This window comes from Narcine bancroftii, chromosome 11, assembly GCF_036971445.1.
Source record: "Narcine bancroftii isolate sNarBan1 chromosome 11, sNarBan1.hap1, whole genome shotgun sequence".
NCBI lineage: Eukaryota > Metazoa > Chordata > Chondrichthyes > Torpediniformes > Narcinidae > Narcine > Narcine bancroftii.
This window is the reverse complement of record NC_091479.1, coordinates 11,377,565-11,391,880: the sequence shown is the minus strand read 5'-3', so window position 1 is coordinate 11,391,880 and position 14,316 is coordinate 11,377,565. Positions and strand designations below refer to the sequence as shown.

The following is a 14,316-nucleotide window of genomic DNA, read 5'->3' as shown; positions in this document are numbered from 1 at the left end:
TCACAAAGTCTTTGCAATTGATGACAAAGAGAATTAGACGCCAAGTTTAAAGGAAACAGAGCTACAAATCTGGTAAAAGACACTGATGAGGTTACAAATTGTTGCTCAATGCAAATTGAAAGCTAGGCTCCAGGATTTTGGGAGCTTACTCAGAGTGATTTAATTCGGACTTTTCCAGTCAGTGAAATGGAGATTTGGTAACACCCCAACAAAATATTAGTGTTCTAATTTGTAATGTCATTCTAATCTTTACAAAAAAAGTATTTGCCCTCTTGATAGTGTAGATGGCTGCTACAAGCTATAACTCTGCGGAATGTAGAGCACGGGAGAGGTTATAGCCGGTTAGCTCAGAAAGAGCACGCTGTTCCCAGAAAGAACAATACAAGCCCCAGTTGAGTGTAGTTAACACTGAGCTTTATTAGGCTCACAGCCCTGGTGGTATTCTCAAGCTGAGGGGTGTGGTCAAAGCCCCCTCAGTGCTGATGGGTGCATTTGCGATCCGCTTTCCTTGATAGGCCAGTTGGGCTCCTTTAGTTGGCCTCGTGCAGCCTGCCGGATCATCACGTCTGTCCTTCCTTTTGTGAGCCACCCCAAGGGGGCTGCGAGGGGCCACCACAATATCATATTTACATCAAATTCCATCAATGAGTCATTAACACCAGTCTGTGTCTAGCGGATGTCATTCACCAATTGAGCCAAAAGTTCAAGTCTTCTCTTTTTCCAAGAAGACACTGCTTGGGTAGTTATCGGAACACAAATGGATCAGAGCATTGTGGGTACATGATGACATGGAAAGATCAATGTTTATGGTATTAATTGTGCCCCACCACACACCTTTGTATTCACCCGCAGAACATTATTGAAATGGCCAATCTTGTCCCATGATTAGTTGCAAACAATCAAGTCACAGATAGACATGGTCCCGACTTACAATATTTCCAAGTTACAATAGTCACAATCCGGTTCTTTCAGTTTCATGTTTCCCCGCACTTGCTGAACGGAGGGCAGTGATGCAAAAATGCTACTCTTTTGCGATGTTGGGCAAGTCCAGCATGGTGCGAGAGTTAGTTCAGCATACGCTAGCAGTCACGAGTGCACTGTGTAGAACTGTACAGCAAACTAGCCATCATGTAAAATTCATGTCGTGTCAGATTTGCGTCGCTTCAAAATAGTGTCGTGTAAATTTGCATCGTGTCAAATTGTGTAATAAAGGTTTTCAGTATTATATTAAACTTTAATTTAAAAAATGGTTGAGTAAGGTAGTGTTCAATTACAATAATTTCAACCTATGCTCATTTCAACTTACAATGCGAGTCCCGAAACGGAAATTTATCGTAAGTTGGGGTCGACCTGTATTTTGATAATGAAGTCTGAGACTTTGGCTTAACTTTACATCTTGAATTGCGGGTATATCTTAGATTTAGAGATTAATGAATGTTGAATTTCAGTTTCAAGCCTCCCCAATTTTCAAAGTTCAACAATTCTTTTGGCATAATCGCATGCAGAACTTCTAAAGGATGCCATTTTAACAGCTTGTAATGTCCACATATAGTCATAAAACAAGGGAGAAAGGTTTTATCCTAAGATATGACTTAGACGCTCTTTCATTAAAGCAATCAATGAGCTGCTGAAGGAACTCCCTGTGGCTCAGCCAGCATCCATGGAAAGAAATGGTCAGTCAATGTTTCGGATCGGGAGGCTTTATCAAGACTAAAGAAGGAAGGGGAAATATCAGGTGTATCAAGGCAGAAAATTCATTCCACAAGTTCAATGGCATGAGCTTAAAAGCAGAATGCTAATACTGTGGGCAAAGCCCACTGTAAATTGGAGCAAGCAACATCTAATATTCTATCCGGGCACTTTCCAACATTAACCTCCACTTCTCCGGTTTCTGTTACACCAATCTCTCTCTCTTTCTTCCAGCTCTCTGCCCCCTTCCGTCCCCATTCGGCAAGCTACCCTTCCCTGATCACTTCTCACCTTTTTCCTCTTATGTCCTACCTCCCATATTCACCTATGACATCCTGCCTGTGGGCCTGTGCTCCTCAGCCACCCCCCCCCCCCACCCACCATTTTATTCAGGCACCTGCCTACATTTCGCTCAGACCTTGACAAAGGCCTCAGGCCCAAAATATTCATCATCATCATTGCCAATTAAAGTGTGACTTGTTACTTTTCTCCAACATTTTTGTATAACCAGCATCATGTTCTGTAAAGCATATCATGGCAAGTACTGGTGTGTGTTGAAATAGATCTAAAAATTAATTCAACAAGGAAATCTGTAGCCAACTATCTACAACACTGAGGTCAGCTTGTACATTGTTACCTTTTTCAGAATCGTAGAGCATGACTTGGTCTCACAGGAAGTTGAACAAAATAATCTGCTATGCTCACTAATAGTATAGGAAGCAATTCCAATTTCTGGAATAAGTTCATTTCATTGCTAAATCCATAATTCATGTTCTGTTCCTGTTAAAATTATCAACGTTATGTTAACACGGATGCTAATTAAGTGGAAATGACACGCCAGATTACCGATTAATTCTGATAGACAGGGTGAAACTTTAATTGGGCTGTGTTTCCAACCATAAGGCAATAAGATAATAGGAGCAGGAGAAGGCCACTCAGCCCATCGAATCTTCTCCGCCATCCATCATCAGCTGATCCATTCTCCCACTAAGGCCCCATTGCCCTTGACTATTCAGATACCTATCAATCTCCACCTTGAATAGACCCAATGACCTGATCCCCACAGCCACCTGTGGTAGCAAATTCCAGAGGTTCGCCACTCTCTGGTTGAAGGAATTCCTCCGCATTTCTGTTTTAAATCGGTCAGAACGGAACTTGGGGAATGGTTGTAGTTCTGTATCTTTATCTTTACTCTGTAAAATACACCGTCTCCAGCTTTGTATTTTTATGTTAATTACAAGCAGCAGAATTTTGATTTGATTTGGCATCATGTTTGGCACAGACGCGTGGGCCTGCTCCATGCTGTACTCTTCTACGGTCTCTGCTTTAACTGGCGCTCAGACGTACAATGACGTTGGTTGGTTTAGTTATTACAACGCAGGAGGATTTTCAGCCTCTTGGTGCCCTGCTCGCTCCCTGCAGAGCAATCCCATCCATCAGGGATCCGATAATTCCTGATGAAGGGCCCAGGCCAGAAAAGCTGCCTGCCTTTTACTTCCTGTGTGACCTACTGAGTTCCTCCAGGACTTTTGCGCCCTCAACCCGAGGCCTGATTAAGGCCAACTGATGCCCATACCGCAGTCCAACAGTAGTTTCCCCCTCTACCCTTCCATTGTCTAACTGACAAAAGACATTAAGACTCAATAAGCACTGAATGTGAAATGATAGATTAAAAATTCAGTTTTCTTCCAGGCCGGACCCCACAACTGTATTAGAATGACGGAGAAGACTCGAAGGGTGGATTGGTCTACTTCCTCTCTTACATCTTGTGATCTTGTGCGATGGGGGGGGGGACCAATTTGTGGGGAATATTATTCAACACCTGCCTGCCACTGTTGGCATGTTGTTGAAACACTGGACTCCACACTTCAAGACTTAAACTTAACGAGAAATATTGTGGCTGCTTTACTCAAACATTTCTTCAGACATATAGCACCACTCACTCAGAATTGTGCAAAAGGACCACAAACTTCTGGCAGTGCATGAGATGACGTGTCATCAAAACATCCTTTGTGTTAGAGGGGATGCCAAGTTTGAGGAACACCACACATTGAACACATGTGTCAGCACTGGCGACAAGTATTCTTGAATATGGCAACAGATTTTTCTATTGCATTACTTAAAACTCCTACCATTGGTTAGTTAACATGCCAACACTCATGATGTCATGCTTTCTCCACCAATTGGAAAATGGAATCAATGAGTTAATATTCTTAACGATCAACCTTTTCTCTCACAGTCCATTTGCAAAATGAACTGACCAAAGGACTGAACTCGTGATCACGTTTCTTCAGAATCCCAAAGATTGGTAACTTTGATTAATCTTTAACGTTTTGCAAGTGGCTATACTTCGTGAGGCGTTTGAGGAGATTTGGTATGTCGCCAAAAACTCCTGAAAATTTCTACAGGTGTACCGTGGAGAGCATTCTGACTGGTCGCATCACTGTTTGGTACGGAGGTGCCAATACTCAGGACGGGAAAAGACTATAGAGGGTTGTGAACTCGGCCAGTGCCATCATGGGCATCGATCTTCACTCCATCGAGGACATCTAAAAGAGGCGGTGTCTCAAGAAAGCACCCTCTATCCTCAAGGTTCCTCACCACCCAGGCCATGCCCTCTTCAGAGTGCAACCATCAGGAAGGTAGTCCAGGAGCCAAAAGACGAGCACCCAACGGTACAGAACCAGCTTCTTCCCCTCCACCATCTGATTTCTGGGTGGACAATGAACCACAGACTCTACAACACTTTTATTTTCCTCTTCTTTTGATTTAAAAAAAATTGTACAGAACTGTAATTTAATTTTTTTAATTTAACATTAACAGGCCACTTTGGCCCACGAGTCCGCACCGTCCAATTTATACTCAATTAACCAACACACCTGTTTTTGAACAGTGGGAGGAAACCGGAGCCCCTGGGGGAAAACCCACGCTGTCATGGGAAAGAACGTACAAACTCCTTACGGACAGCGTGGGATTCGAACCCCGGTCCAGATCGCTGACGCTATAAAAGCATTGCGACAACCGTGCTGCCATAATCTATAGCAATTTTTGATGAGCAGTAGAGATCTTCCTGATGTCCACTGGTAAAGAACTACCTTAATTGTGCGATAAACTTAAAAAAATTGTGGAAGGCAAAATTGCAGTGACTTAATATCAAAGAGATACAGCACAGAAACAGACCCTTCAGCCCATTAAGTCCCTGCCAACCACCATCCACCCATTTACTCTAATCTTACACTAATCTCATTTTTTATTCTCCTCGCGGCAGATTCGGATTCAGATTTCAGATTTATTGTCAGAATACATACATGTCATCACATACAACCCTGAGATTCTTTTTCCTGCAGGCGTGAGATAATTTCTACTTATCGTAATACAGAAAAAAATATATGCAACGTACACACGTAAAGAAATAAAGAGATGTAAACTAGCAAAACTGAGAGAGAAATCAATAAAGTGCACAAGTACGAGTCCTTAAATGAGTCCCTGATTGAGTTTGTTGTTGAGGGGTTTGATGGTGGAGGGGGAGCTGAACCTGGTGATGTCAGTCTTTCCTTTCCTGATGGTAGCAGCGAGAACAGAGTGTGTGCTGGGTGGGGTGGATCCTTGACGATGGCTGCTGCTCTCCGACGGCAGCGTTCCCTGTAGATGTTCTCGATGGTGGGGAGGGCTTTATCTATGATGTCCTGGGCTGTGTCCATTACCTTTTGGAGGGTTTATACTTGGGGGTATTAGTGTCCCCATAACTCCCAGATTCTACCACTCATGGACACACGGAGTGCGGAAACCTAAAACTCCACATGGGCACAGCTGAGGTCAGGATCGAACCCACGACTCGGATGTGGCTCCACCTGTTATATCACTATGAAGCCCATTACTGCAATAGAGACACCTGATTGCTTCGTTCCCGTCTGCTGTTAAAGCATGATGCATAGACGGCCAAATGCTGATAAAAGAAGGATCTGTGTAACAGATGCTTGATAAGCAGCATGCATATGATGGGCTGAATGGCCTCTCTGTGATTTGATTTTATGAGAGGCGTAGATGAGGTGGGCAGGGCAGGAATAAGAAGCTCCAGAGGACATGTGTAGAAAGTGAAGGGAGGTAAGTTTAGGGGAGACATCAGGGGTAAGTTTTTTTTTTACCCAGAGTGTTGTGGGTGCCTGGAATGCCTTGCCGGGGATAGTGGTGGAGGCTGGTACAATAGGGGCAGTTAAGAGATTCTTAGACAAGCATAGGGATGGAAGGAAAATAGAAGATTATGAGGTAGGCCGGCACTACATTGAGAGTCAAAGGGCCTGTACTGTGTTGAAATGTTCTATGTTCTGGGTCTGGCAAGCCCTGACAGTACCTAATCAGGAGACTCTAGGAACAATCCAGAGAGAGCCAAGAAGAAGACCAAAGATGATCCAGTACTTGATGACTTGACTCATATCTGGCTGTGTGTCTCCATGTTTTGCACCGAGGACTGGAGGTCAGGTTGTACTTGTGCAATCAAATGACAATAAACTTGACTTGATCAAGACTCCAGGAGAGGGAAGGCATTGGATGGTCCAGCCTCATCGCTTTGTACTATGTTCAAAAATGTACTGGGGTGGGGGGGGGTGGTGGGTAGATCAATTTTGGGTGTAATTGGCCATCACGTGCTTTTGGGCCAGAATGTTCTTTGTGAATCTGTTCGTGAAAATGTCAATGAGCGTCATTTCCTGCTCTTGTCTAATTGACACCACTGTCATTGGGAAAGTCACATGACATCAAAATAAAATATTTTTAAAATTTCAATGTTTACAAAGCCATCGTTTTTCTATTGATAGACAACTGTAAGCAATGCTAAGTCAGATGGTCGGATGTCCTGCTACAGTTGAGTAAAGGTCATTTCACATTGTTATTCTAAGCACAGTTCCATTGAAAGTTTGCTTTATTAGATGCAGATTATTTCAATATTTTGAACATCTGTGAAATATTAAACACTCTGCATAATTCCTGTCCACAAATGACTGTTTCCATGCCTTTTCCTCAAATGTTTGAGTCAACAATAAAGGATACTTTCCTATTCCCTGTTCAGCTTCCCCGTGTCAAGGTAACTGCAGGCTCTGGGCAACGTGTGCCTCAGATCCCAGTTCCCAAATCACTCATCTCTGTCTCCCTCTTTGCGATGGATGTGACGATCCTAGAGGGGCTGCTGAATGGCCCCTAGGAAGGGGGCTTGCAGGCCCACAACCCGCTTTGATTCTGACCTCCAGTGCTGCCTGTGTGGAGTTTGCATGTGTCTATGTGGGTTGCTGTATCCAACCACAACCCAAAGATGTCTATTACATACATTGGATAAATCCTCAGTGTCACTGGGAGGTGAATAAATTGGGGTAAGTTGATTTGAGAAGGAATACCGAATATTCTCGTATAAAAGTCGATCTCATGTAAAAGTGGCCCAACAAAATCTGGTATTTTCCATAAGAGTTGACCCTAGTCTCTCCTGCTTCGGCCCCCGCAACCCAAATGCCTTGGTCGTGAACTCTCACCTCAGCCCCATCTGCCTGCCCACTGAAGCTCCCGACGCCTTGGCTGCAAACTCACGCCTGGGGCCCAGCCGTCTGGCCATCAGAGCTCCCGACGCTTCCAACATGGATTCTCTCTGCAGCCCCAGCCACCCAACAATCAGAACTCCCGACGCCTCCGACACGCAGATGGTTACTGGGGTCCCAATCTCCCCCATGTTGGGACATGCGTTTTGCTGCACACGTCCTGCATTATTATTTTCATTCATTGTGTTTTTGTTCTTTTGTTTGTTTGGAAATCATTTGGACTTCTGCTACTTTGAATTCTCGTGTGAAATTTCAGCCCCTCAAAAGTAGTATCCATGTAACAGTCCACCCCAGAAATCTAGCATTGAAAAAATGGTCGACAAAATTTGACTTTGTAAATCCCTGTGAGAAGACATCCCTAACAATTCTGGCCTCCTAAGCAAGGTCATTGCCTGAATCATTTGCATTTCACCCAGTAATTAGATAAGCATTTAAGCGAGAATAATTTGCAGGATTGTCATAACATAGTGTGAGGAGGGTGTGGAAAAGGATGACTGATAACTTTTTTTGTGATCTCTATTATGTCTATTACACATCTGCTGCGTTCTAGAAAATTGTTCCCAAAATTCCAGAACGCAGTCAGTGAAAAAGGTCCTGGAGGGAAAATAAAACGATATTTTACCTCCTGGACCTCTAGAGATTTTAATAGAACACTTGCAGTCTAAACGCAACTGCAGGCGTTCGGCAGCAACGGGGGTGTGAATGGGATGTTTGATGACGAGTAGTGTAAACGCGCGGTGAGATCTGAATTTTTGGCGTTCTGGTCGTTCGAGGGTGAACGGCCACTCCGGAAGGTAGGTGTGATCATTTCCGATGGGGGGGGGGGGGGGAAAAAAACATCTGTTGTATGTAAAAAAACATATATGATTCTGCCGAGCAAACTGACTCTGCAGGAAGATTGATCAAAGAACTGAGTTAGAAAGTTTTATTCATAAGATATTTATATTGTTGCGACTGTAAAAGTTCCCTGATTACTTGGAGAAAGATATACTACATTCAACCTTTTCAGATTTCCCAGAAGTGTGTCCAAAGATTGCATTAATGAGAATCTCTGCATGCAGTGGCCATTACCACATGGCAGTGGATTAATAATCATTCATGTGTGTTATATGATTGGTGATGGTGATCGAGGAACATCCTTCAAATCACATCATTGTGCCTTGGGAGTTATCTTACCCACCAGACCTGAGCTAAATTCACCACTGAAACACGCAAGTCTGCAGACACTGTGGTCGTAGTAAAAACACAGATGCTGGAGGAACTCGGCCGGTCTCGCAGCGCCCGTAGAATATATTACCGACTTTCATACATATTTTACTGACTAGAGCTTCAAGCTCCATCAGTGACTCCAGCTCTCGTGTTTTTGTCAGGTGCTTTCTCACACAATATGCTCCGTCTTCCGCCTTCTTGTTTACTCATTCTCCCTTCGCTGACTCCTTGCACCCACTTCACAACTTGCCTAGCCCACCCATCGTCAAGGACCCCCCACCACCCAGGCCACGGCCTCTTCACACTGCTACCGTCGGGAAGGAGATAGAGGTGCCTGAACACCCAGTGGTACAAAGACAGCTTCTTCCCCCCCTACCCCGTCATCAGAATCTTGAATGAACAGTGAACCGCAGACACTTCTTTTTGGACTAATTTTTAAAAAAAATTGTAATTATAGCAATATTTGAGCAATGAATTTCATGCCATAAATTCTAATTTTGATTAAACAGCAAATGCAAAACAGCGCATTTAAGTCCCTTCATTTAAGTCATCAGTGGTGATCACCACTTGAGGCCCCAGTGTTGTTTCTTGTTCTACTGATTACCAACCTACAAATGGTTCGTCGGGCACTGTAGTTAACTGAGAGAGATTGGGCCTGTCCAGTAATTTAATAGCTAATGTCACCCCAGCCCCGAAAGACAAGTAAAATAAAGAAAGACTTGCTTTATATGGTGCCCTGAGATGATCATGACTGCTCTGGAGTTGAAGTATTTTTAGAAATGTGGTTATTGTTGTAGTATAGCCAAACTTTCTGGAGAACTGAATATTAAAAATAAAGGAAGATTATTTATATTCACATTCCTCATTTATATATTCACATTATTGGTGTACCCGGTTCTATTTTGATTACTGTTTGCTTTCAAAAAAACATTTTTGAGTTATGTATTTAACACCAATAGAGAAATACAATTACATGACAAGTTAATCCGGTCAGATGATTCAAGGCAGCACAGAATTAGGTTCTGATCTGCGACTGATTATCATGGATTAAATGATTTTCCTTCAGTTTGATTATTGTGCAAGATTACTTCAGGAACGATTGAATATTTTTATATCACATCAGTAAGGTTCACTTTTGACACCTAGCTAGGCTCAGAAAATTGTGCATGAAGCAATGATGGTCCGTTTTATACTGTTAGATATCACGAGAAATCGCTTCTGTTAGAATCTTTTGCATTTATGCCATTGGGCACTTGGGGTCTTAGATAAATGCGCCAATCCGAAGTTGGCACCTGACAGTGCATCGCTCCTTCAGTGTTGCACCAGGGCCTAATGTTTGACATGTTTACAGGCGAGCAGGTCAAGGGCTTCAGGTGTAATGGAACACTACACTGGACAACATTTTTTCCCCCAAACGTTTGATTCCGGAGAAGAAATTGGGAATTATATTAGACCTATTCAAGCTGAACACAATATCAGATTTACTGTGTCACATAGGAAGTTGGAGAAACATCAAATTAACTTTTATCGAATTTAGTATGTTTAATCGCATCATAATGCTGAGACATTGCATTAGTTCAACTGACCTTAAAGAGGTTTTGTCGCTGATTTTCATTTGTACTCAGCATCTGATGCCTCTCATGTCAGTGACCGACAATAGTCGGCCAGCACTGATGGATTCCAGTTGACCTGATATGGCTTTTCCATGGTCGGAATATCCTGGTGCAACCTTTCACCGTCTTCGTCACGGACGGCACCAAGGTCAGCAGGGAAGGAGTCCCAAGTGCAAATGCAGAAAATTAATTTTCAATGACATGTTGGACTTCATGGTTTTGTATGTTTGAAGCAGACTTAAAATATGACAGGAAATCACAAAAATTATGTCTGAAAAATGGAGCGTACTAGGAAATTTTTTAAGGTGAGTTTCGTGATCTCCAGCCCAAATCTATAGACTACACCCAAAAGTGTTCGGAAGTAAAATCTCCATTGTCCGATGATATCAGCTGCAGGGACCCCTCCAAATCACCCACCAATGTTACTTGAACTACAGTAAAACCCTTGTTATCTGGAATTCAAGCAACCAGCAAAAAAATGGAAAATAAATTGGTGAAAAACATGGAAGTTTAAAATTGGCTCGCCTCGCCAATCCATGCAACACACAATCTCAAGCATCAGAAAATTCACTTATCCAGCACCTATCATTCCCCATAGGTGGCAGATACCAGGGATTTTACTGAGTCTAAATCCTCAAAGTTCAAATTTATTGTCAAAGGTAAAGGTTCCATTATTGTCATGTAATAGAAGCAGCAACATGAAATTCTTCAACTTTTGTTTGCCGTAAGGCAGACAGAGAGTCGCCACTTTGTCCAGTGTCCCTCCCAGAAACCCAGGCGGTCTCCCCTCCAATTACGGACCAGGCTTGAGCCTGCTTAGCTTGGAGGGGAGACCGCCTGGGAGCACCAGGTGCTGTGGGTATCTATGAGGGGCGCTGTACAAAATTTATTTTATTTGCAAGCTGGGCTTTCTCATTTCTATTCCAAGAATGGTAGACTATACTCCTCAGGGACTATAGACAAATTAACTGTGAAAGTTCAGGTGTACAGTAAGTATAATATTTACAGTAATAAATAATGAACAAAGTCTCTGAATGAGTCTGTTGTTCAAGAGAGTAATACTGTAGTTGAAGGGTAATAATTATTCCTGAACCTGGAGGTACAAGTCCTGTGATACTTGCACCTCCTTCCTGCATCAGTGGCAGGAGGCCAACCACCTCACAAACTACCCAACTGCCTGCGTCCTCAGCCACTTGCTGCCCCGTCTGTGAAGGAGGTCTGTCGTTCCCACACTGAGGTCATCGGCCACTTTAGAACCCCTCCAAACCTGAGTTAGAGACTCATCGTCAAACTCAAGGGATTGCCTGAAAGGAGGGTTCACAAATTGATCAGTCAGTTTTCACAAAGCAACATGATCACCTATTTTAATAATGTGGATTGAGGGTTCAAAGTTACCCAAAGTAATAAGGTAATTAGTAATACACATTGAAGTCGTGGCCAGGGATTTTTAACGCCTTCTTAAACAGAAGCTACCGTTGGTGACTAATCAGTAGCCTCTCAACCATTGTCGGCCCAGATATACGTGGCCACCTTCAAACTGCAATCTCATGGAGCTGAGCAAACCATTCAGCAAACCAAACCCAAGTGTAACGTCAAACAATCACAGCAAAACAAAGCTTGAATCTCATTAGTTCTGATCACCTCATTTCAGGAGGTTAGTTATGGAGAGGGTGCAGATGTTTTTTTATGTAGTCGGCAGAAGAGAATTATGGAGGAAACCAACTGAACTTGACTGCTTCACAGGGAAGGGGGCCCATAAACGTAGAGTCCTAAGGGGGGAGGGTCATAGCCAAAAAAAGGTTGAGAATGGCTGGACTAGACTATGGAAATGTGCACATTACACGTTCCACGTTACCAGTCAGGAACATAATTGCCAGGATTATATCAGTTTAAAGCTAATTTTAGCAAAGCAAATTTGTTCAAGCACAAGCAGTTATTAACTTCTTAAGTAAAATTGTTTTGCTACTTATCACCTGTATCAAGTTTCATCTGATTATTCCAGTGGGACTCAGAACAATCTCTCCGCATCACCAACATGTATAACAGGACTTGCACAAACTAGTTCATTGTCTCCAGAGTATACGGAAAAGAAATGGCAGGCGTTGTATTCTGCGGAGTACATTGAATAAGTGAATTAAGGGCACTAAATCAATTTTGGAATGTTGAACAGTATCGCATGTCACAGAAAACAAGCACCAACGTATTTACAACTTCCCATCCACATACTCGTTAATAACACAAATTCACCACTGCCCTAATTGTTTGGAGTTAATCATATATAAGAGGGTGAATTACTTCCAAAGAGATTTCCTCATGTTCCAGTGCCACTGGACTCCAGTTCTTTGATCTCATGATTATCTGATGCTGTTCAGCATTGTTCAAAGGATTTCCTCAATGTCCACAAACATGCTTTTGAAATTCTCACGGAACTGTACAGCAGAGTTGTGGAGAGGTGGATTGTTAAGATTTCCATTGCAGATGATGTTCTTCCAAACGCTTCTTTAACACAATACCGGATGAAGCCGTGATCAATACGATTTCGTCAGTAAAATAAATCCTCACCCATCACCGGCGTGAGATTAAGCGAAACCTCATCAACCAACAGAATGAACATCTTGGTCTATTTGAGGTCACTGTCACCTGGATCTGGCTGCACTGTTTGCAATTATGGTTCCCACTCTTCTCTAACTTTCTCCCAGCCTCTCCAACTCTCCCACCTCCTGGCCAACACTTCTTGGCCCATCCTCAATTCCTTTCACCCTTCATTGAAGTAATATCGCCCCCTTTTTACTTTAGACTCCAAGGGTGCTGACCTAAAAAGTTAAGTCCATTTCTACCCAGGCTTGGCGTAGCCAATGCAAGGGTGGTGAGGGGAAGGATCACCGTTTAGAGTCATTTTGCCACTGGGCACTGAGGGTCTGAGATCAATGGAAAGCCTCTCAAACACCAGAGGGGAGAGTAACGGCAAGATGCCAGTCCCCCCACCACGGGCCACAGCACAATTAAGGGAGCCCACAGACTGAAATCCTAAATATTTTTTGATGTTTTTTATGTAGTCGGTAGGAGAGAAGTATGGAGGAAACCAACTAAACTTGACTGCTTCACAGGGACGGGGGCCCATAAACGTTGAGCAGAGCCCTAAGGGGGGGTCATAGCCAAAAAAAGGTTGAGAATGGCTGGACTAGACTATGGAAGTGTGCAGAATCACTGTTACTTCTCTTGATAGTCCTGGGAAAGAAAATACCTGCACACTATTCCAGCTTGGTACCATTCTGTTGTCAAGATTCGTAACATCTCTTACTCTCATTTCATTATATCCACCTGATATTAACGGAGGAGCTCATCCACTCCGACATATTATGGGCATCAAAAAAGCCGAGATCAGGACCATTTCCAGGGGCGGAACAGTCAGCGTAGTGGTTAGCGCAGCGCCTTTACAGCGCCAGCGATCGGGACCAGTGCTGTCTGTAAGGAATTCTCCCCGTGTCTGCGTAGGTCTTCCCGGGGAGGGGCAGCTCTGGTTTCCTCCCACTGTTTGAAACATACCAGGGATGTGGGTTAATGGGGTGTAAATTGGGTGGCACGGACTCGTGGGCCGAAATGGCCGGTTACCGTGCTGAATGTCTACATTTTTTTAAATTTAAAATCTGCTTTGTTTTCTTTCTTTCACCTCATCTGATGTCCTGATCCACAAACTTCATTTATTCATTTTACTGGCGTCAAATATAAAGTTAGAGACGCGCAGCGTGGAAACAGGTATGTGGCATCATCCCCACCACATTAATCCCATTACTCTCCCACCATGGGGGGCTAATCAACGACTTCAGAGTTCAGGCAGATTGCGGTTGCTGCCGAACATCAAGATCGTTTACAAAGTTATAAGGTGAATAAGAACAAACTAAGAATAATAAATTAGAAGCAAGAAACATCTCACGCTGACTCCATTCAATAAAATCGTGGCTGATCTTTCATTCAGCAACATTTTATACCTTAATTCTACGTCCCTTGATTCTATTTTTGAAAAAGAAATTCACTGTTAAGAAGCAGAGGTAAGCTTTATAACCCCTTGAATTTATACAGGCCCTTTGGCCCTACTAGTCTATGCTAACCCCACAGACCTGTCCCCAGTGCATAGTTGTTCATGCCTCTCCCGACCATGGACCTGTTCAAATTCTTAAATGTTAAAATTCAGCCCACATTCACCACTTCAGCTGGCAGCTCGT

General features: G+C 43.2%; 1 protein-coding gene across 2 annotated transcripts in view; it reads right to left on the bottom strand.

Annotated features, from left to right (window-relative positions):
* The window catches only part of LOC138745519 (collagen and calcium-binding EGF domain-containing protein 1-like), a 113,019-nt gene extending 100,930 nt beyond the window's left edge, over positions 1-12,089 (bottom strand). For both annotated transcript variants that reach the window (XM_069902614.1, XM_069902615.1), the window contains exon 1: positions 12,067-12,089. The gene's annotated coding sequence lies outside the window, so the exon portion shown is untranslated. The remainder of the gene's footprint in view (positions 1-12,066) is intronic.
* Between the last annotated feature and the right edge of the window lie 2,227 nt (positions 12,090-14,316).